Genomic DNA, 23,574 nt, shown 5'->3' on the forward strand with positions numbered 1-23,574 from the left:
CTTTCTCACCTTTGTGCAATCACGTGCAAGCCATACTGGGCCTAACACCGTCTGAGCCTGCCTCCTGATGTATAGACATATCTTTTGAATGTGTACGCTATCCATACATGTTATCCGGGGATACGGTACCCTTTCTCACCTTTGTGCAATCACGTGTAACCCATACTGGGCGTGAGAACGGCTGGCGAGCTGTTAAGCAGGCTACAGCACCTGGCGTTTGCACACGTTTTTCATTTTTTTCAGGAATGACGTTTAGGCCTAATTCCGGAACTGCGGTTGACCTGCACTTACTGGGAAATCATTGTTTGCGGGTAATAATTGTAATCAGTGATCCCCATCACTAACGTTGTTCAGCGGGTTATCTGCACCTGTAAGCGACAAACGCTGGCCTTTTCAGTGTAGCGCACATGCAGCCACGAACATGTAAGGGCATGACACACCAGTTATTGGCCAATCTCATGTGCCAGAGCCTCACGTGTCCCTCTAGTAAGCTGGACTCGGACCGCGGGGCATGACGGAGTCTCGTTCGTTAACGGAATTAAGCTTGCAATGTGTGCATCTGTTCTGTAGCTGGCATGGTTGAGGTTGCCCGTGTGGAGTCAAATTACGCCGTAGGCTCCACTCCTGGTGGTGCCCTTCTGGACATTCCTTTAAGGTTCAGCTTTGCAACCATACTGCCCACATAAAACAAACACTTTGCCTTCATGAACGCTGTTTGGGGGGTCATGACTCGTGGGAATAACGCCGCCCAATCAGTTAACCTGCTAGAGAGATCCTTCGTTGCTCCCAAGCATGACATCACACTCCCTAGGAGGAAGGTAATGCCACTGTGGCGACCGTACTCCTGGGGGCGACACAAGTGCACTGATGCCCAGCCACTGCTCGATGAATCTGCTGGTACATTGACCCAGACCACTACATTCCCCTCGCACTCTACCCGGCCTGAATCTGACCCTGATGAAACTCAGGTTACCCTTCCCATATACAGTTCCATCTTACACGGTGACAAAGAGGAAGCTGCAGATGAAAGTGCAGGTTCGGCCCACCCGCCATCAGACACACCACCGTACTATCAGGGGCCCTGTGCCAGTGCCGTCGCCAACGAGTGGGCCCCCCCTGCTTGCTCAGGATCACAGCACTTGCAAGGTTGAAATACTGTGCAGTGAGATGGAAGATGGGGACGACGAGGAGTCCAGACTAGTACAGGGATTCCCTAGCGAGGAGACTTATTTGTTTTCAATGTTGGGACAGCAATTTTTGGGGAGCACTATACTCTGGAGAATGATAGATGGGGCCCACCATACACTGGAACATTCCAAAGGTGGACATCAGACACTGGAGCAGCATTTACAGGGCCCATTATACACTAGAGCATTAGAAATGGGGCCCATTATGTTTGGAGCATTATTTGGGCCCATAAGACAGTGGAGCTTCATCCATGGGGACCAACATATACTGTAGCATTATGTGGAGCTCATCATATACTGTTTCAAACATTATATGGGACCAATGATTCTGTATGGAGAAATAGATGGGCCTCGTCATGAGATGTAAAAAGTGAAGTATTTTTCATTGTACTATACCGCTATTTCTCTGCCGTATCGGAGCATGATGAGTTGTGGTATTATGTGTTAAAGGGGCGCTCTTTCGCCCAGGGCACATGAAAACCTGGAGCCAGCCCTACCCCCCCACAACTTTAGCCAAATAACCCCCATTTTTCAGTGCGTAACTTGTATTATGAAGTTAATTAAGGTTGACCAGCTTAAGTAAGAAGAATTGATGCTTTTGACATTCAAATGAGCACTGTAGGTGTGTTTCCTGTCCTCTCACTGCCGACTTTTATTCCCCATTGACTTACATTGGGTTTCGTGTTTCGGGACGACCCCGACTTTTACCTATAATCGGCCGATCTTGCTCGACCCGACTTTTGGAAAAGTCGGGTTTCACGAAACGAAACTCGACCATAAAAAACCAAAAGTCGCTCCACTCTATTTGGATCTATTGGTCGTATATTTATTTGGCTTCCACACCCCTGCTCCACGGAAGGAAAGAAGATGAGATCAAGACTTTATGTGCAACCTTGACTTTGCCATGCTTCACACTATTCTTCCTTATGGAAGAGCCTCAGCGCTTTCATAGCTGGGATCCTAAATGTTTTTTTTTTTTTTATTGTGCATGATTTCTATAGGTCACATTTATTTCTACCTGGAATTACATACTCACATGCAAATTCAGTGAGTACAACAAATACTGTGCGTGTACGGAAAGGGCATCCGACGCAAGAAGAACTGGAAAGGTGAGTCCGTGAGTCACGCTATTATTGAGCCTTTTGTGTGATCCGGGTGACACGTTTATGTTATATTCCCAAACTGGATTATCAAATCCATGTAGTTATTAACGTAGTATTGGACACTGACATCCTTCATGGCTGATCCCCTCTTCTCTGCTCAGCTCATAGCCCTCTCTACCAATATCATTAACCCCTTCATGACCCAGCCTATTTTGACCTTAATGACCTGGCCATTTTTTGCAATTCTGACCAGTGTCCCTTTATGAGGTAATAACTCAGGAATGCTTCAACGCATCCTAGCGATTCCGAGATTGTTTTTTCGTGACATATTGGGCTTCATGTTAGTGGTAATTTGAGGTTGATAATTTTTGCGTTTTTCTGTGAAAAAAATGGAAATTTGGCGAAAATTTTGAAAATTTCACAATTTTCAAATTTTGAATTTTTATTCTGTTAAACCAGAGAGTTATATGACACAAAATAGATAATAAATAACATTTCCCACATGTCTACTTTACATCAGCACAATTTTGGAAACAAAATTTTTTATTGTTAGGAAGTTATAAGGGTTAAAAGTTGACCAGCGAGTTCTCATTTTTACAACAAAATTTACAAAACCATTTTTTTTAGGGACCACCTCACATTTGAAGTCACTTTGAGGGGTCTATATGGCAGAAAATACCCAAAAGTGACACCATTCTAAAAACTGCACCCCTCAAGCTACTCAAAACTCCATTCAAGGAGATTATTAACCCTTCAGGTGCTTCACAGGGACTAAAGCAACATGGAAGGAAAAAATGGACATTTTAATTTTTCCAACAAAAACTTTCTTTTAGCATCATTTTTTTCATTTTCACATGGGTAACAGGATAAAATGGATCCTAAAATTTGTTGGGGAATTTCTTCTGAGTACCCCGATACCTCATATGTGGTCATAAACCACTGTTTGGGTGCACGGCAGGGCTCAGAAGGGAAGGAGTGCCATTTGACTTTTTGAATGGAAAATATGCTGGAATATTTATCGGTTACCATGTTGCGTTTGGAGAGTCCCTGTGTGCCTAAACATTGGAGCTCACCCACAAGTGACCCCATTTTGGAAACTAGACCCTCCAAGGAACTTATCTAGATGCATAATGAGCACTTTGAACCCCCAGGTGCTTCACAAATTGATCCTTAAAAAAAAGTACTTTTTTTTCACAAAAATTTTCTTTTAGACTCAGTTTTTTCATTTTCACATGGGCAACAGGATAAAATGGATCCTAAAATTTGTTGGGCAATTTTTCCTGAGTACACTGATACCTTATATGTGGTCATAAGCCACTGTTTGGGTGCACGGCAGGGCCCGGAAGGGAAGGAGCGCCATTTGACTTTTTGAATGAAAAATTAGCTCCAATCGTTAGCGGACACCATGTCGCGTTTGGAGAGCCCCTGTGTGCCTAAACATTGGAGCTCTCCCACAAGTGACCCCATTTTGGAAACTAGACCCCCGAAGGAACTTATCTAGATGTGTAGTGAGCACTTTGAACCCCCAAGTGCTTCACAGAAGATTATAACACAGAGCAGAGAAAATAAAAAATTTTTTTTCCTCAAAAAATGATTTTTAAGCCCACAATTTTTTATTTTCACAAGGGTAACAGGAGAGATTGGACCCCAAAAGTTGTTCAGTTTGTCCTGAGTACGCTGGTACCCCATATGTGGGGGGGAACCACTGTTTGGGCACACGTCAGGGCTCGAAAGGGAAGTAGTGAGGTATTGAAATGCCGACTTGATGGAATGGTCTGCGGGCGTCATGTTACGTTTGCAGAGCCCCTGATGTGCCTAAACATTAGAAACCCCCCACAAGTGACACCATTTTGGAAACTAGACCCCCCAAGGAACTTATCTAGATGTGTGGTGAGCACTTCGAACCCCCGAGTGCTTCACAGAAGTTTATAACGCAGAGCCTTGAAAATAAAAAATCTTTTTTTTCCACAAAAATAATTATTTTAGCCCCCAATTTTTTATTTTCCCAAGGGTAACAGGGGAAATTAGACCCCAAAAGGTGTTGTGCAATTTTTCCTGAGTATGCTGATACCCCATATGTGTGGGGTAAACCACTGTTTGGGCACATTTCGGGGCTCGGAATGGAGTGAGCGCTGTTTGACTTTTAAAACGCAAAATTGGCTGGAATAAATGGTGGCGCCATGTCGTGTTCGGAGACCCTGTGATGTGCCTAAACAGTGGAAACCCCTCAATTATAACTCCAACCCTAAACCCAACACACCCCTAACCCTAATCCCAACCCTGATAATCCCAACCCTAATTCCAGCCCTAACCCTAATTCCAACCCTAGCCCTAACCCTAATTCTAACCCTAATTCCAACCCTAACCCTAATTCCAGCCCTAACCCTAATTCCAGCCCTAACCCTAATTCCAGCCCTAACCCTAATGCCAACCCTAACCCTAATGGAAAAATAAAAATATTTTCTTTATTTTATTATATGTCCCTACCTATGGGGGTGATAAAGGGGGGTTTTATTTACTTTTTTTTGATTTTGATCACTGTGAGAGTTTCTCACAGTGATCAAAATAAATGAATGAATCTGCAGCCGGTGCACTGCGCACGCGCTCTCCATTTTCCAATGGGTGAGGGGGGGGTCGGACATCGGGGGGGAGCGGAAGGAAGGGGAGGGGGGGCAGATTGTGACAGCAGCAGCCCATCGCTGCTGTCAGTCCGTGGCGGGGGCCAATCGCCCCTGCCAGCCGGTGTGGGGGGGTTAAATTAGTGTCTCCAGCCATGTCCGATGCTACTGCAGCATCGGCCATGGCTGGATTGTAATATTTCATCAAATTTCATTGATGAAATATTACTATCGCTCTGATTGGCTGTTTCACTTTCAACAGCCAATCAGAGCGATCGTAGCAACGTGGGGGCTAAGCCACCCCCCCTGTGGTGAAGCATAAAGGGTCCTTTGTGTGCGGGTCGGGTGACCTTTCATTAACCCCGGTCACCCGACCCGCAGGGGGGCTATTTATAGCATGACGCCTACGTTTGGGCACGGCTTTTCATGATGCCTACGTAGGTGTCATGGGTCGTGAAGGGGTTAACTCCTAACACAATCTCTTGCTGGTTCCTGCTCGTGCTCCTCCGACAATTTGATTCCAACCATGTTCCTAACAGCTATTGTGAATGGTGGCTCCTGTGCTATCCACTGTATATAGAAGTGTACAGGAGGAGGAGGAGGTGAGCTGTGACATCACCTGTTGTGAATGGTGGACCCTGTATTAGCTACTCTACATAGAGGTGTTATCAGTCATTGTAGAGGAGGGGAGCTGCAACATCACTTTTTGTGAGCGGTGAATCTTGTGATATCTACTGTATATAGAGGTGTTATCAGTCATTGTACAGTAGGAGGAGGTGAGCTGTGACATCACTTATTGTGAATGGTGGATCCTGTGTTATCTACTGTATATAGAGGTGTTATCAGTCATTATACAGGAGGACGAGGTGAGCTGATTGTGAATGGTGGATCCTGTGTTAACTACTGCATATAGAGGTGTATCAGTCATTGTACAGTAGGAGGAAGAGGTGAGCTGTGACATCACCTATTGTGAATGGTGGATCCTGTGTTATCTACTGTATATAGAGGTGTGATCCGTCATTGTACAGGAGGACGAGGTGATCTGTGACATCCCTTATTGTGAATGGTGGATCCTGTGTTATCTACTGTGTATAGAGGTGTTATCAGTCATTGTACAGGAGGAGGAGGTGAGCTGTGACATCCCTTATTTTGAATGAGGGATCCTGTGTTAACTACTATATATAAAGGTGTTATCAGTCATTGCACATTAGGAGGAGGAAGTGAGCTCTAACACCACCTATTGTGAATGGTGGATCTTGTGTTATCTACTGTATATAGAGGTGTTATCAACTTACCAGTCATTGTACAGGAAGAGGAGGTGAGCTATGACATCACCTATTGTGAATGGCGGCTGCTGCGTTATCTACTGTATATAAAGGTGTTATCAGTCATTGTGCAATAGGAGGAGGAGGTGAGCTCTGACACTACCTAATGTGAATGGTGGATCCTGTGTTACCTACTGTATATAGAGGTGTTATCTGTCATTGTACAATAGGAGGAGGTGAGCTGTGACATAACCTATTATGAATGCCGGCTCCTGTGTTATCTACTGTATATAGATGTATTACAAGTCATTGTACAGGAAGAGGAGGTGAGCTATGACATCACCTATTGTGAATGGTGGCTGCTGTGTTATCTACTGTATATAAAGGTGCTATCAGTCATTGTGCAATAGGAGGAGGAGGTGAGCTCTGACACTACCTAATGTGAATGGTGGATCCTGTGTTATCTACTGTATATAGAGGCGTTATCTGTCATTGTACAATAGGAGGAGGTGAGCTGTGATATCACCTATTCTGAATGAGGGATCCTGTATTATCTACTGTATATAGAGGTGTTATCAGTCATTGTACAGGAGGAGGAGGTGAGCTGTGACATCACCTATTGTAAATGGAGAATCCTGTATTATCCACTTTGTATAGAGGTTTTATCAGTCATTGTACAGGAGGAGAAAGTGAGCTGTGACATCACCTATTGTGAATGGTGGATACTGTGTTGTCTACTGTATATAAAGGGGTTTTAAGTCATTGTACAGGAGGAGAAGGTGAGCTGTGACATCACCTATTGTGAATGGTGGATCCTGTGTTATCTACTGTATATAGAGGTGTTATCTGTCATTGTACAATAGGAAGAGGAGGTGAGCTGTGATATCACCTATTGTGAATGAGGGATCCTGTATTATCTAGTGTGTATAGAGGTGTTATCAGTCATTATACAGGAAGAGGAGGAAGTGAGCTGTGACATCAGATACTGTGAATGGTGGATCCTGTGTTGTCTACATGGGTAAGTCACTCACGTTAGTGCTATCCCTCACATGGGTAAGCTATGAGATTACTTTCATTCTTGTTAACCATTCTTCCATTAGCATGTTCATACTTACCTTTCTAAATATGCACACATTTTTCTCCTCTCAGAGATTTTCAGCGTTCTAGTTAATTCCTTTCTGCACTTTACGTCATCTGGTGGCATTATGACGTAATAGTAACATAGTAATATAATAACTAGTGATGAGCTAACGTGCTCGCCACTACTTGTTACTCGTACTTGGCGAGCACCGAGCATTTCCGGGATTACTCGGCGGGAACTTGGACTTTAGAGACCCAATCATGATGCAGGGTTTATCTGCCAGGCAATGAAACGCCGCAGCCATCTTTGTTGTGGTCGAGCAGTGATTGGCTGGTCGCACAGCATCATCAGGGGTATAAGCTCCGGATTTAGATAGTGTAGGGAGAGCGGCTGCCGAGATTTGGTCAGATTTTGAGATTTATTAGTCAGTGTGGGGTCTACCATTGTAAACTACTCAAATCCAACTAAACCAACAGTTCTACTAAGGACTAATTCCAGAGTATATAGGTTCCAGTGTTAGGTAGGCAGGGTAGCATACGTTGCTCTATACATATCAATGCAAGGCCTGCAGGCACTGTATGTGTGTATATACATATCATTGCATACATCAAGAGGGTCCATTCCATTGACCGTATATATCTAGCCCCAGATCTAATTGGCTTGGAAAAAAATTGTGGCCAGGGTTAATAGAGATTTTTTTATTGCAAAGCAATCCAGAGCCCTTTTTTTTCTCCATTTGCTTTTTGACACTGCACAATACAGCCAGATCCATTTCCTAGCACAGCATGAAAATCCTGCAATTTTAAAGGGGTCCCAAAAAATCACTTTTTAGTGCTCAGAGAAATATTTAATTTTTATGTGGTACTGTAGAGTAGCTTTTTTTAGTGTCTTAGGCTAGTTTCACACTAGCGTATTCTACATGCAGCGCACAGCGCCGCTAAGCCCCGCCCCCCGTCCAGTCATCTCCTCCTACTATCGCACACGGCCGCATGCGATCTGCGCACCCTATCTTTAGCATACGGTGCGCAGACCGTGCGCTGGCCGTGCGCTAGTAGAATTTTTGCGTGCGCTGCGCACTTTTGAAGGTGCGCCGGTGTGCGCCGAACGCACCATGTTGCATTTTGGCGCGCTCGGCGCACCTTCAAAAGTGCGCAGCGCACGCAAAAATCCTACTAGCGCACGGCCAGCGCACGGTCTGCGCACTGTATGCTAAAGATAGGGTGCGCAGATCGCATGCGGCCGTGTGCGATAGTAGATGACCGGACGGGGCGGGCAGGGGCGGGGCTTAGCGGCACCGTGCGCTGCATGTAAAATACGCTAGTGTGAAACTAGCCTTACACAATTTCTTGACACCATTTTGCTGAACCCCCCAAAAAAATACATACAGGCCACATATTTTACAGTGCGGTATATCTGTGACACACCTCATCCATCCATCTGCTAAAAATTTTGGTCATCTTATCCCTAAATTCAATTTTCTTTTGCTGTCTGTCACTGTAGTTATATGCAGCACTATTTAGCCTAAAAAGCAAAATATACAGGCCACATATTTGTCAGTGTGGTATCTCCGTGTCGGCTCATATCTGTGCGTGCTTCAAGTTTGGCCAGTTTAGGCCAGTTTTCCATTTTTGTCCTGTGTGTCACTGTACTGATTTACAGCACTATTTAGCCAAAAAAAGCAAAAAATAAAGGCACACATTTGTCGTAGTGGTATCTCTGGGATAGCTCATAGAATCATAGAATCGTAGAGTTGGAAGGGACCTCCTGGGCCATCTGGTCCAACCCCCTGCTCAAAGCAGGATTCGCTAAATCATCCCAGTCAGATGTCTGTCCAGCCTCTGTTTGAAGACTTCCATTGAAGGAGAACTCACCACTTATTGTGGCAGCCTGTTCCACTCATTGATCACTCTAACTGTCAAAAAGTTTTTTCTAATATCTAATCTGTGTCTCCTCCCATTCAATTTCATCCCATTGCTTCTAGTCTTTCCTTGTGCAAATGAGAATAAAGTTGATCCTTCTATAATGTGACAGCCCTTTAGATATTTGTAGACAGCTATCAAGTCTCCTCTCAGTCTTCTCTTTTGCAAACTAAACAATCCCAAATCCTGCAACCTTTCCTCATAAGACAGGGTTTGCAGACCGGTCACCATTCTGGTTGCTCTTTTCTGAACTTGCTCCAGTTTGTTGATGTCTTTTTTAAAATGTGGTGCGCAAAACTGGACACAATATTCCAGATGAGGTCTGACCAAAGAGGAGTAGAGGGAAATAATGACTTCACGTGATCTAGACTGTATGCTTCTGTTAATACATCCTAGAATTGCATTTGCTTTTTTTGCTGCTGCATCACACTGTTGACTCATATTCAGTCTGTGATCTGTTAGTATACCCAAGTCTTTTTCACATGTGCTCTTGCTTAGGCCTATTCCTCCCATTCTGTATATGCTTTTTTCATTTTTATTGCCCAGATGTAGTACTTTGCATTTTTCCCTGTTAAAAACCATTCTGTTAGTTGCTGCCCACTTCTCCAGTTTATTTATATCTTTTTGAATCCTCTCTCTCTCTTCTCTAGTATTAGCTATCCCTCCTAGCTTTGTGTCATCAGCAAATTTAATCAGTTTACCTTCAATTCCTTCATCTAAATCGTTGATAAAGATGTTGAACAATACAGGGCCCAGGACAGAGCCATGTGGTACCCCACTTGAGACATTCTTCCAACAGGATGTGCAGCCATTTACGACCACTCTTTGGGTCCGATCACTAAGCCAGTTATGAATCCACCTAACAGTTGCCTTGTCCATTCCATACTTAGTCATTTTTTCAATAAGGATTGTGTGAGATACTTTGTCAAATGCTTTGCTGAAGTCAAGATATACTATATCTACAGCATTTCCTTGATCCACCCAATCAGTGATTCCGTCATAGAAGGAAATTAAGTTAGTCTGACATGACTTACTAGTTACAAACCCATGCTGACTCTGTTTAATCACTTCATTCTTATCCAGGCACTGACATACATGTTGTTTAATAATTTGTTCAAAGATCTTTCCTGGTATAGAAGTCAGACTCACCGGCCTATAGTTGCCTGGGTCCGCCTTCTTCCCCTTTTTGAAGATAGGAACAACATTTGCTCTTCTCCAGTCTTCTGGGACTTCTCCTGTTCTCCAAGAATTTTCAAAGATTATGGAGAGGGGTTCAAAAATTTCTTCTGCTATCTCCTTCAGTACTCTGGGGTGTAATTCATCTGGACCTGGAGACTTGAATTCATTTAGGTTAGCTAAGTGTTTCCTCACTATCTTTCTGTTTATAGATATCCTGGATTCTTCTATTCCCTTAATAGGACAGTGAAGAACACAGTTCATATATCTGCGATTCTGCGTGCTAGGTTTGGCCACTTTAGGCCGGTTTTACATTTTTGTCCTGTGTGTCACTGTACTTATTTACAGCACTATTTAGCATTTTTTTAAAAAGGCCACATATTTTACAGTGGGGTATATCTGTGACACGCCTCATACATCCGTGTGCAAAAAACTTTGGCATTTTAGGTCTAAATTTCACTGTCACTCTAGTTATATCCAGCACTCTTTCGCATTAAAAAAAAAACAGGCCACATATTTTACAGTGTGGTATATCTGTGACACTCATGCATCCGTGTGATAAAAATTTGAGTTTTTAGGCCGGTATTCCAGTGTTTTCCTGTCTGTTACTCAAGTTATATACAGCACTATGTTGCATTTTTGTAATAAACAGGCCACATATTTTACAGTGGGGTCTATCTGTGACACGCCTCCTACAGCTGTGTGCTAAAAATTTGGGCATTTTAGGCCTACATATTCTTGTGTTTTTACAGTATGTTACCGTACTTATTGGCCCTAAAAAAACATTTTTAACTACAGTCCAGATAGGTTAAAGTGTGGTTTTCCCGCTTATGTATCACATACAATTTCGCTCTAAATTCAGCCATTTGTAGTGAACGTGTAAAATATTCTAGTCCATTTACAATGGTCAAGGCACGTGGCAAGGGAATGTCTACAGAGGTATGGGCTAAAAGTGAAACCCCAGAAGTGTCACCTGTTCCAGACTCAGATCAATTACTTGGGGCATATTGTTTCCGCCGATGGAGTGAGACCGTCACAAAAGTGATCAGTGATTGGCCGACTCCAGAAGGCATGAAGAATGTACATGCATTCCTAGGACTAACGGGATACTACCGTCGTTTCGTGAAGAACTTTACTCGGGTGGTACAACTGTTGCTCGAACTCCTGAAGGGAGTACCTCCGAATGCCAAGGAGAGATCCATTCGCTGGGAAGTAAGGCAGGAGAAGGTGTTTTGTGAGCTAAAAAGGCACTAACCGAGGCCCCGGTACTGGCTTATGCAGACTTCTCTTTACCGCTCATTGTCCACACTGACAGCAGCTTGTACGGACTTGGAGCGGTGTTGTTGCAGGTGCAGGACGGGAGAGAGAGGGTGAGGGTGATGCTAGTCGGTCCCTCCACAATTCCGAGCGCAACCCAGTCAATTACAGCTCCTTCAATGCTGGACCTGCTGGCGTTGGTGTGGGCTATGACGGAGAGATTCACAGAATACCTGTCTGGCTCGGAGGTACTGGTACGTACCGATAATAACCCGTTGGCACACCAGGAGAATGCTAAACTAGTTGCCTTAAAGCAACCTTGGGTGGCCAGGAAGGCAAAGTTCTAGTATCGGATCACCTACAGGAGAGGAGCAGAGAACACACACGCTGATGCCATGTCTAGCGCAAGACATGCACCACTGGGGAAGAGTAGGGGTGAATTTCTGGAGTGGGAGGAGGTTCCCCGATTTTGAAGGACTGCTGGGACGGTGACGGCCACGCTGGACCAGATACAAACCCTCTGCCATGGAGGAGTATTGGGAAGATCTCGGGATGAGTGGGTCCAATTACAGCAGGAGGATTGTGAACTCGCTTTGTTTAGGCACTGGGTGACAGTGGGGGAGCTGCTTAGTCCAAAGCAGCGAAGTGCTTTGACCCCAGTAGCATTAAAGATCTTATGGTAGTGGGAGCAGCTACAGATGAGAAATGGACTGCTATACCGGAAGGTACAACTCCAGGAAGAACTGGGAGCTTCCTGGCAGGTCGCGATACTAGAGACAGTACTACCTACGCTGGCTACCAAAGCTCACGAGAGGGGGGCTCACTTCGGCCTTGAGAAAACATTTCAGTGGTTCCAATGGTTCGTTTACCATCCACGATTGAGACCGGCAGTCGAAGAGGCTGTTTCCATGTTCCAGCGTACCAAAGACAAAGAGAACTGAATTCTTTGGCACTGTCGGGCAGCAGTATTACTTGTTTCTTCGAAGCAGAACCAGAGACTTTGTGCATCGTTTGAGACGCCTTCGGGAGATATTGCAGCCTTCCTCCTGTCAGAACTTCAACCGATAAGTGTCCCGTTTATCTTCTATATTCTCTTTGCCATTGTCTTTACCTCCTTGCGAGGAATATTACTGTTATCGATTGTTTAGTAAATACTTGTTAACCCCTTCTCAGTCTCCGGTTACTCACTGCATCAAACGAACTGCTTTCTCCTTTACACTTTTCCAATGCGGGGTGCTCAGCAGTGAAAGTACATGTTCATTCTCATTATCCAAAAGAAAAAAAATGTGGCACTCACCATTTGGATTCAATATTCCAAAGTCTTTTTTATTTTATCCATGCAACAAAAGACATTATACAGGATTTGTGGGCTGGGGAGGCATGCAGGGAGCGTGCGAGTTCTTCAATCGGTCATTTTCTGATTAAATGTTGACTTTAAAGACCCTGAATAGTTCTTTGTCGTATGCTATGATTTCTGATGCATTGTATGAGAGTCTATAATAGTCACAACTCCCCTATAATCAGTTGACGCTCTCTAGCATTTCCATACTTTACACTGCATCTATGGATTTCCAGCTTAGGCCTGTTTCACACTACTAGATGAACCTTCTGATTTATAGCACTTTCTAACCTTTACATGGTAGATCTCAATGTCATGAATAGATATTACATGCTATTTGTTCATTTTCTGATAAACGAAGATTGTAAGATAAATAACAATTTTGACTGCAATTTGTTTGATATTGTATGTAACTTTATTAACTTCAATAAAAAGAACATTGAAAAGAAAAGAAATTGTGTAAGGCAATAAAAAAATTCTACTCTACCGTACCACATTAAAATGAAAGATTTCTCTGCACACTAAAAATTGATTTTTGGGACCCTTTAAGATTGCTAGATTTTCATGCTGTGCTAGGAAAAGGATCTGGCTGTATTGTGCAGTGTCAAAAAGCAAATGGAGAAAAAAAGGGCTCTGGATTGCTTTGCAATAAACTAATCTCTATTTACCTGGCAAAAATTTTTTTACCAGCCAATTATACCTGGGGCTAGGTATATACAGTCAATATATGCTATAGGTAGCAGCAGCAGACAGTAATGGAATGGACCCTCTTGATGTATGCAATGATATCTATATACACACATACAGTACCTACAGGCCTTGCACTGATATGTATAGAGTGACGTACATTCCCCTGCCTACCTAACACTGCAACATATATACTCCGGAATTAGTCCTTAGAAGGACTGTTGGTTTACCTGGATTTGAGTAGTTTAGGATGGTAGATCCCACACTGACTAATAAATCCCCAAATCTGACCCTATCTCAGGAGCAGCTCTCCCTACACGATCTCAATCCGGAGTCGAATGCGCCGAGCAGCACAGCGTCCAGTCTCTTAAACCCCTGATGATGCTGTGCGGCCAGCCAATCACTGCAAGACCACAGCAAAGATGGCTGCAGCGCTACAGTGCCTGGCAGACAATCCTTGCATGTTGATTGGGTCTTTAAAAACCGCCAAAAATGCAAGGTGGAGACCCGAGTTCCCGGCGAGTATTCCCGGAAATGCTCGGCGCTCGGGTGCGTAACGATTAGTGGCGAGCATGTTCGCTCATCACTAATGTCAGTGTCTAACACTGTTATTAGCATGTGTATGTAAAATTTGGGACCTGTATGTATTAAAAGAATGTATTGAAGTAAAAACTGGCGTGGGCTCCCGCGCAATTTTTTGCACCAGTGAAGGAAAGCCAGTGACTCAGGGCAGATATTAATAGCCTAGAAAGGGACCATGGTTATTGCCCCCCCCCGGTTAATAAAAATCTGCCCCTAGCCACCCCAGAAAAGGCGCATCTGTAAGATGCGCCAATTCCGGCACTTAGCCTCTCTCTTCCAAATGCTCTGTAGGGGTGGCATATGGGGTAATAAGAGGTTAATGTCATCTTTGCATTGTAAGGTTACATTAAACGTGGCTTAGTAATGGAGAGGTGTCAATAAAACACCTATCCATTATTAATCCTGAAGATTGTAAAGGGTTAAATAATCACACACATGCAGAATATTACCCCATATGCCACCGCTACAGGGCAGTGGGAAGAGAGAGGCTAAGTGCCAGAATTGGCGCATCTTACAGATGTGCCTTTTCTGGGGTGGCGGGGGCAGATTTTTTTAGCCAGGGGGGCCATAACCAGGATGTGAGTAATTAATGAAACGAGAGATAATCTCCCACCATGAATATGCAAAGCGTATAGAATTACCTGTGATGCTGTGTCGGGACCCACACCGCGTCCCCTGATGCGCGTTTCGGCTTTGCATATTCATGGTGGGAGATTACCTCTCGTTTCATTAATTACTCACATCCTCATAGTGACATGAGTTCGGCTCTCGGTCTGCACATAGACACTTTATTGTAAGCAGCGGTCAGGCGCCATGATGTAATTTTTGGCTGCACACAGACACTTTGTCATTGGCAGCGGTCAGGGGTCTTGTTATTTAACTTTTAGTACACTTTAAATGATTTAGCTGCTTTCTATTAAATTTGTTTACAAATTTGTGCAATATTTTAAAAAGGAAAACCATGAGCATTTATTGATATGCGGTATATATGAGTTTTTATACCGCCTAGCGCTATATGTATAATCATTTTTTTATCTGGCTGACTGTGTTTGTTCCCAACCGTTTCTGATTGATCTGTGAGCACTCATAATATTTATTGTTTTAATATTGGCTAATAAATTGATTTTTTAAGATACAATCATTTTTCATACATTCTTGATATCCGTTTAGGATATGGTTGTTTTACTGAAATATATAAATCTAACTGTCCTGCATGGGTTTACTATATGTAAACCTTGTCTCCTATCCTTTCGGCTTCTGATTTTTCAGAAGCTAACAAATGAATTAATGGCTATTCTACCACGTCTCTCTGTGAAATATAAAAAAAACATATATGTATATATGTAACTGATATATATATATATACAGTCATGGCCAAAAGTATTGACACCCCTGCAATTCTGTCAGATAATATTCAGTTTCTTCCTGAAAATGATTGCAAACACAAATTCTTTGGTATTATTATCTTCATTTAATTTGTCTTAAATGAAAAAACACAAAAGAGAATGAAGCAAAAAGCAAAACATTGATCATTTCACACAAAACTCCAAAAATGGGCCGGACAAAAGTATTGGCACCCTCAGCCTAATACTTGGTTGCACAACCTTTAGCCAAAATAACTGCGACCAACTGCTTCCGGTAACCATCAATGAGTTTCTTACAATGCTCTGCTGGAATTTTAGACCATTCTTCTTTGGCAAACTGCTCCAGGTCCCTGATATTTGAAGGGTGCCTTCTCCAAACTGCCATTTTTAGATCTCTCCACAGGTGTTCTCTGGGATTCAGGTCTGGACTCATTGCTGGCAACCTTAGAAGTCTCCAGTGCTTTCTCTCAAACCATTTTCTAGTGCTTTTTGAAGTGTGTTTTGGGTTATTGTCCTGCTGGAAGACCCATGACCTCTGAGGTAGACCCAGCTTTCTCACACTGGGCCCTATATTATGCTGCAAAATTTGTTGGTAGTCTTCTGACTTCATAATGCCAAGCACACGGTCAAGCAGTCTAGTGCCAGAGGCAGCAAAGCAACCCCAAAACATCAGGGAACCTCCGCCATGTTTGACTGTAGGGACCGTGTACTTTTCTTTGAATGCCTCTTTTTTCTCCTGTAAACTCTATGTTGATGCTTTTGCCCTAAAAGCTCTACTTTTGTCTCATCTGACCAGAGAACATTCTTCCAAAATGTTTTAGGCATTTTCAGGTAAGTTTTGGCAAACTCCAGCCTGGCTTTTTTATGTCTCGGGGTAAGAAGTGGAGTCTTCCTGGGTCTCCTACCATACAGTCCCTTTTCATTCAGATGCCGACGGATTGTACGGGTTGACACCGTTGTACCCTTGGACTGCAGGGCAGCTTGAACTTGTTTGGATGTTAGTGGAGGTTCTTTATCCAACATCCGCACAATCTTGTATTGAAATCTCTTGTCAATTTTTCTTTTCCGTCCACATCTAGGGAGGTTAGCCACAGTGCCATGGGCTTTAAACTTCTTGATGACACTGCGCACGGTAGACACAGGAACATTCAGGTCTTTGGAGATGGACTTGTAGCCTTGAGATTGCTCATGCTTCCTCACAATTTAGTTTCTCAAGTCCTCAGACAGTTCTTTGGTCTTCTTTCTTTTCTCCATGCTCAATGTGGTACACACAAGGACACAGGACAGAGGTTGAGTCAACTTTAATCCATGTCAACTGGCTGCAAGTGTGATTTAGTTATTGCCAACACCTGTTAGGTGCCACAGGTAAGTTACAGGTGCTGTTAATTACACAAATTAGAGAAGCATCACATGATTTTTCGAACAGTGCCAATACTTTTGTCCACCCTCTTTTTTATGTTTGGTGTGGAATTATATCCAATTTGGCTTTAGGACAATTCTTTTTGTGTTTTTTCATTTAAGACAAATTAAATGAAGATAATAATACCAAAGAATTTGTGTTTGCAATCATTTTCAGGAAGAAACTGAGTATTATCTGACAGAATTGCAGGGGTGTCAATACTTTTGGCCATGACTGTATATACCTATTCTACAGGTATACATGTACTCTATCTTTGATATTATAACATGTCAGTATGATTTTACTGTATAGCCGCATATGAATTGCCGGCTTTTCAAAGGACACGGTGTGTATTTCTCGCAAGTCACACTGATAGTCTGTGTGGTATCCGTTTTTTTCTCGCACCCATAAACTTGCATTGGCGAGTCTCGGACGACAAACGGTGCAAATCGCAGCATGCTGCAATTTCAATCGCACGTTTTAATAAACGAATGATGGAAGCTGCCCCACAGATTAACATTTGGAAAAAAAAAGTAAAATAATTCAGCTCACCCCTTATGGTCGTCCTCCTGCATTTGGGATTGGGAGAGTATGAGTGTGACTGTGTGAATGTGAGTGTGTGTTAGTGGAAGAGTGTGAGTGTATGATTGTGAGTGTGTGAGTGTGACTGTGTGAATGTGAGTGTGTGTTAGTGGAAGAGTGTGAGTGTATGAGTGTGAGTGTGACTGTGAGTGTGTGTGGGAGTGTGTGAGATTGTGAGTGAATTTTACTCCTGGTTGCATAACTGCAAGCAATACTATGAGCATGACCACAACCATAAAAACACGTGCAAGACAACCAGGTACGTTTGCTTTGTGTGCTATCACTCAATAATAAATGGTGAAAGCAAACTAGCCAAGGTGGGAGCACGCTTAGGCGAGTTTCACACTAGCGTATGGAGGAGCTGCGGAGGGATGCCGACTTCCGCCGTGAAGCTCTGCCCATGGCCGCACCTCCTCTGGTCAGCTTCGTCCCACGTCAGCATGCGGCCTGTGTACCCTATCTTTAGCATTAGATATGCAGGCTGTGCCGATGTATGTGGATGCCTCCGCATGCGTCGTTTTGACGGTGCGGTGACCGCACCAAAATGCAAACTAGCCAAGGTGGGAGCACGCTTAGGCGAGTTTCACACTAGCGTATGGAGGAGATGCGGAGGGATGCCGACTTCCGCCGTGAATCTCTGCCCTTGGCCGCACCTCCTCTGGTCAGCTTCGCCCCACGTCAGCATGCGGCCTGTGTACCCTATCTTTAGCATTAGATACGCAGGCTGTGCCAATGTATGCGGATGCCTCCGCATGCGTCGTTTTGACGGTGCGGCGACCGCACCAAAATGCAACATGTTGCGTTCGGCGCAGGTCACCGCACCGCCATTTCTAGGCTGTCTAAAGCAATATGGTGTGGTATAGAGGGGTATAAGTTTATGATGTCACAGGTTAACCACGAAAAACATTTTTCCCATTTCATATTTTGAAAACTTTGCACCAAGGTATTTTTGTCTCGTATAAAACCTGGTATTTCCTTCACCAAAGGTTGCAGAAAAAAGTCAATCCATTCCCGTACTTTTTCTCCCATAGACCCAATACCTGATTTAATTGGTCTGAAAGGGGGGGAAGGGAAACACCTTTATGGATTTTAGGCAGGAAGTGATAGATTGGCATAACTGGTGAATTTACTACCATGATAATCAATTGATTTTTTATCAAAAATTCCTTCCCTCAAATCCTCCTGCAACAATCTGTCTAATTTAGCTTTTAACTTTATAGAAAGCAGTCTGGTCCTTGGCTAGGGGGATATATGTTGTTCTGTCTCCGACATTTAATTCATAATCCCTGATTATCTGCATGTTAATGTTTACAGTGTTTTCTGGCTCCATAACCGTAGTGTTATTGTGTGTTTTACTTTCACTATGCTATTTCCCTCCATTTGCAATGCATCCTGGTAGCCTTTTACAAAGGATTATAGTTAGTTCAGTCCCCATTTTCCCTCAGGAAGCATCTCATTTTTCTTCTTCCCTTGTGACAGCATCGCTGGTATGTATTTATGCTTCCTGTATCCAATTCCTGTCTCATAATAGCCTGCTTAACCCCTTCACCCCCAAGGGTGGTTTGCACGTTCATGACCGGGCCAATTTTTACAATTCTGACCACTGTACCTTTATGAGGTCATAACTCTGGAACGCTTCTATGGATCCCGGTGATTCTGACAATGTTTTCTCGTGACATACTGTACTTCATGTTAGTGGTAAAATTTCATTCAAATAACTTGCGTTTATTTGTAAAAAAATGGAAATTTGGCAAAAATTTTGAAAATTTCGCAATTTTCCAACTTTGAATTTTTATGCCCTTAAATCACAGAGATACGGCACACAAAAAACTTGATAACTAACATTTCCCACATGTTTACTTTACATCAGCACAATTTTGGAACCAAAATTTTTTTTTGTTAGGAAGTTATAAGGGTTAAAAGTTGACCAGCGATTTCTCATTTTTACAACACCATTTTATTTTTAGGACCACATCACATTTGAAGCCACTTTGAGGGGTCTATATGATAGAATATACACAAAAGTGACACCATTCTAAAAACTGCACCCCTTAAGGTGCTCAAAACCACATTCAAGAAGTTTATTAACCCTTTAGGTGCATCACAGGAATTTTTTTGAATATTTAAAAAAAAATGAATATCTAACTTTTTTTCACAAAAAAAATACTTCAGGTTCAATTTTTTTTATTTTACCAAGGGTAACAGGAGAAATTGGACTGCAAAAGTTATTGTGCAATTTGTCCTGAGTACGCTGATACCTGATTTGTGGGGGGGAACGACTGTTTCGGCGCATGGCAGAGCTCAGAATGGAAGGAGCGCCGTTTGACTTTTTCAATGCAAAATTGGCTGGAATTCAGATCGGACGCCATGTCACGTTTGGAGAGTCCCTGATGTACCTAAACAGTCGAAACCCCCTACAAGTGACCCCATTTTGGAAACTAGACCCCCCAAGGAACTTATCTAGATATGTGGTGAGAACTTTGAACCCACAAGGGCTTTACAGAAGTTTATAACGTACAGCGGTACAATTAAAAAATCATATTTTTTCCACAAAAATGATCTTTTCACCCCAATTTTTGTTTTCCCAAGGGTAACAGGACCCTAAAAGTTATTGTGCAATTTGTCCTGAGTATGCTGATACCCGACATGTGGGGGTAAACCACTATTTGGGCGCATGGCAGAGCTCGGAAGGGAAGCAGCGCCATTTGACGTTTTTGGCTGGAATTGAGATCGGACACCATGTCGCGATTGGAAAACCCCTGATGTACCTAAACAGTGGAAACCCCCCACAAATGACACCATTTTGGAAACTAGACCCCCCAAGGAACTTATCTAGATGTGTGGTGAGCACTTTGAACCCCTCAGTGCTTCACAGAAGTTTATAACGCCCGGGCGTGAAAATAAAAAATTCGTATTTTTTCCACAAACATGATCTTTTAGTCACCATTTTTTTTATTTTCCCAAGGGTAACAGGAGAAATTGGACCCCAAAAGTTGTTGTCCAATTTGTCCTGAGTATGCTGATAAAAATAGTTTTTGTATCACCACATATTGAGAGCTATAATTTTTCCGTATTTTGACCCACCGAGTCATGTGAGGTCTTATTTTTTGCGGGACGAGTTGACGTTTTTATTGGTACCATTTTCGGGCACGTGACATTTTTTGATCGCTTTTTATTCCGATTTTTGGGACGCAGAATGAACAAAAACCAGCGTTTCATGAATTTCTTTTGGGGGAGTGCGCTTACACCGTTCCGCGTGCGGTAAAATTGATAAAGCGGTTTTATTCTTCGGGTCAGTACGGTTACAGCGATACCTCATTTAGGTCGTTTTTTTATGTTTTGTCGGTTTTATGCAATGAAAACTATTTTATATAAAAATTAATTATTTTTGCATCGCTTTATTCTGCGAGCTATAACTTTTTTATTTTTTCGCTGATGATGCTGTGTGGTGGCTCGTTTTTTGCGGGACAAGATGACGTTTTCAGCGGTACCATGGATATTTATATGCGTCTTTTTGATCGCTCGTTATTGCACTTTTTGTTTGGCGGTATAATAAATCATTATTTTTTGCTTCGTTTTTTATTTTTATTTTTTAAGGGGTTCGCTAAAGGGGTTAACTAATGGGACAGTTTTATAGGGCGGGTCGTTACGGACGCGGCGATACCTAATATGTGTACTTTTATTGTTTTGGTTTTTTTTTATTTTCAAAAAATGAATTTATTGGGGAATAATTTTTTTTTTTTTCACTAATTTATTTGGCGATTTTTTTAAAATTATTTTTACACTTTTTTTTAATTTTTTTTTTACTTTATTACATAGTCCCAGGTGGGACATCACTGTCCTGTAACAGATCGCTGATCTGTCACATCACAGATCACTGTGACAGATCAGCAATCTGTCACAGGCAGTGCACAAGGCTTCCTCATGCCTGCGCTTTGCAGGCACTGAGGAAGCCAGCTTCCTCCAGGCCCCTGTCACCATCTTGGATCCGGGGGCCTGGAGGAAAGGAGTCCCCCGCAGCAGCGCTGCACATTGCGCTGCCGTGGGGGGCTCAGGGAAGCACGGAGGGAGCCCCCTCCCTGCCGATGCTTCCCTTTAACTCCCGGTACACCGCGATCATGTTTGATCGCGGTGTGCAAGGGGTTAATGTGTCGGGGGCGGTCCGTGACCTCCCCTGACACATAGTGCCGGGTGTCAGCTGTGATAATCAGCTGACACACGGCCGCGATCAGCGGCGCTCACCACGTGGGCGCCGCTGATCGCGCTAGACGTACTATCCCGTCCATGGGCATAGGGGCCCGGGTCCCATGGACGGGATAGTACGTCTGATGTCAGGAAGGAGTTAAATAGTTCTCCCCTGGTTAGCTATTAGTGCAGATGATGTACTAAGTATATATGAATCCCTGATGAACCCAGTATTGATTGCATGCATATATGTTTTTGTTTGTAGTTTCACCGCATCAATATACCATCACATTCAATAAAGCACAGATTCAACTACAGTCTCCTTATTGGACCCCATTATAGCGGTTTAGCTGCCTGTATAGCTACAGGAATTCTGCTTCATTTAGTGAGGAAAGGACATAAGTGCTAGTATCTTGCAAGATTCTATAATTTTCCTTAAAATATAAGGATGATATCAACACTACTGTTCCCCCACCCTTATCTGCCTTTCTAATAACCAGGTCATCATTGGTTCGGTCCGATGGGCGATGCAGGTCCGGGTCCGGTGCCTCCTATCTTCATGCGATGACGTCCTCCTCTTTGCTTCTGTCGCGACCTACTTCACCTGCCCTGTTGAGGGCAGAGCCAAGTACTGCAGTGCGCAGGCACCAGGAAAGGTCAGAGATTTCATATACTATGAAAATCCACATATTTCCTGGTTAAATTAGCTGAATTAATACATAGAAGGATTTTATGGGTTATCAAACAGAAAGGCTGAATAACATCAAATTAATCCTTTATTTTACTAATACCTAAATTAAGACAATGAGATAAACAGTGAGATACAGAATGAGGCCGGGACCACACATACAAGAAACACGGCTGAGTCTCGCATGTTAATCCAGGCACTGCCGCCAGCACTCAGGAGCAAAGGGTGCCGCTGCATAGCAATACATGGAGCCGCACGCTCCGCTCCCGAGTGCCGACGGCAGTGCTGGGTATTAACATGCGAGACTCGGCTGTATTCCGCTCATGTCTGATCCCGGCCTAATACTTAAGACTCATGGAAAAAGATTTGGACAAATCACAAGACAAGTTAAGTAAATGTCACAGGTGTTTGTGTGTGATCCTGGGTATGTCAGATCTGATTGTACCAACGGGATCTGCTGCTGAATATATTACATATTCAGGACACGTAGTGTCCAGAAAATCAAGAGTTAAAAGTTGTAGCAAAATATGCTCCAAAAATGCTTGTGCCTACAGCAGGGAAAATAATGTTTGCTTACAACCTTGTGCAAGACTTGTGACTTTCTACACCTGTGGCTTAGCTAGAGATAAGTGGACACATTCAGGAGACTGTTATTTGTTATTCAACATTTCAAAAAGTTGCTGCTTATGCATATAGATTCTAACCAATAAGAAAGAGACAAATGTACTTGAATATTTACTGTATTCTAGGAGTATAAAACGTCTGGCAGTGCATTCAAAAGTCAGACAACAAGTTGACTTTGCGTTGTCTCCTTGCTGGACGACAAAATATAAATATATCATATTGTTAATCGTGGAAGTTGTCGAAACCTCACCTGATTTCCTAAGACGTATCAGTGAGTTACTATATTTTTCACCTGTGACTTGTTAGGATTTGTAAGAATAATAAGGAATGAGCTATCTCAGAAAACAAACAATAAGTTCCGTAAAATGCAGAGGACTTCACTTTTTCCAGAAACAGCGCCACTCCATTTAATGTACGTGTCAGGTATTGCACCTCTGGCATTGAGTTACATAAATCAATATTGGGTTTATTATATCATTGTCCTTCGCAGAAAAAAATATTAAACTGACACAAATAAA

The 23,574-nt window shown here is 43.0% G+C and overlaps 1 protein-coding gene across 2 annotated transcripts in view; it reads right to left on the reverse strand.

Annotated features, from left to right (window-relative positions):
* The window catches only part of LOC141085252 (zonadhesin-like), a 79,013-nt gene that overhangs the window by 21,280 nt on the left and 34,159 nt on the right, over window positions 1-23,574 (reverse strand). The window lies entirely within an intron of this gene.

This window comes from Dendrobates tinctorius, unplaced genomic scaffold (assembly GCF_039654945.1).
Source record: "Dendrobates tinctorius isolate UK_male_01 unplaced genomic scaffold, ASM3965494v1 ptg000028l, whole genome shotgun sequence".
Taxonomy (NCBI): domain Eukaryota; kingdom Metazoa; phylum Chordata; class Amphibia; order Anura; family Dendrobatidae; genus Dendrobates; species Dendrobates tinctorius.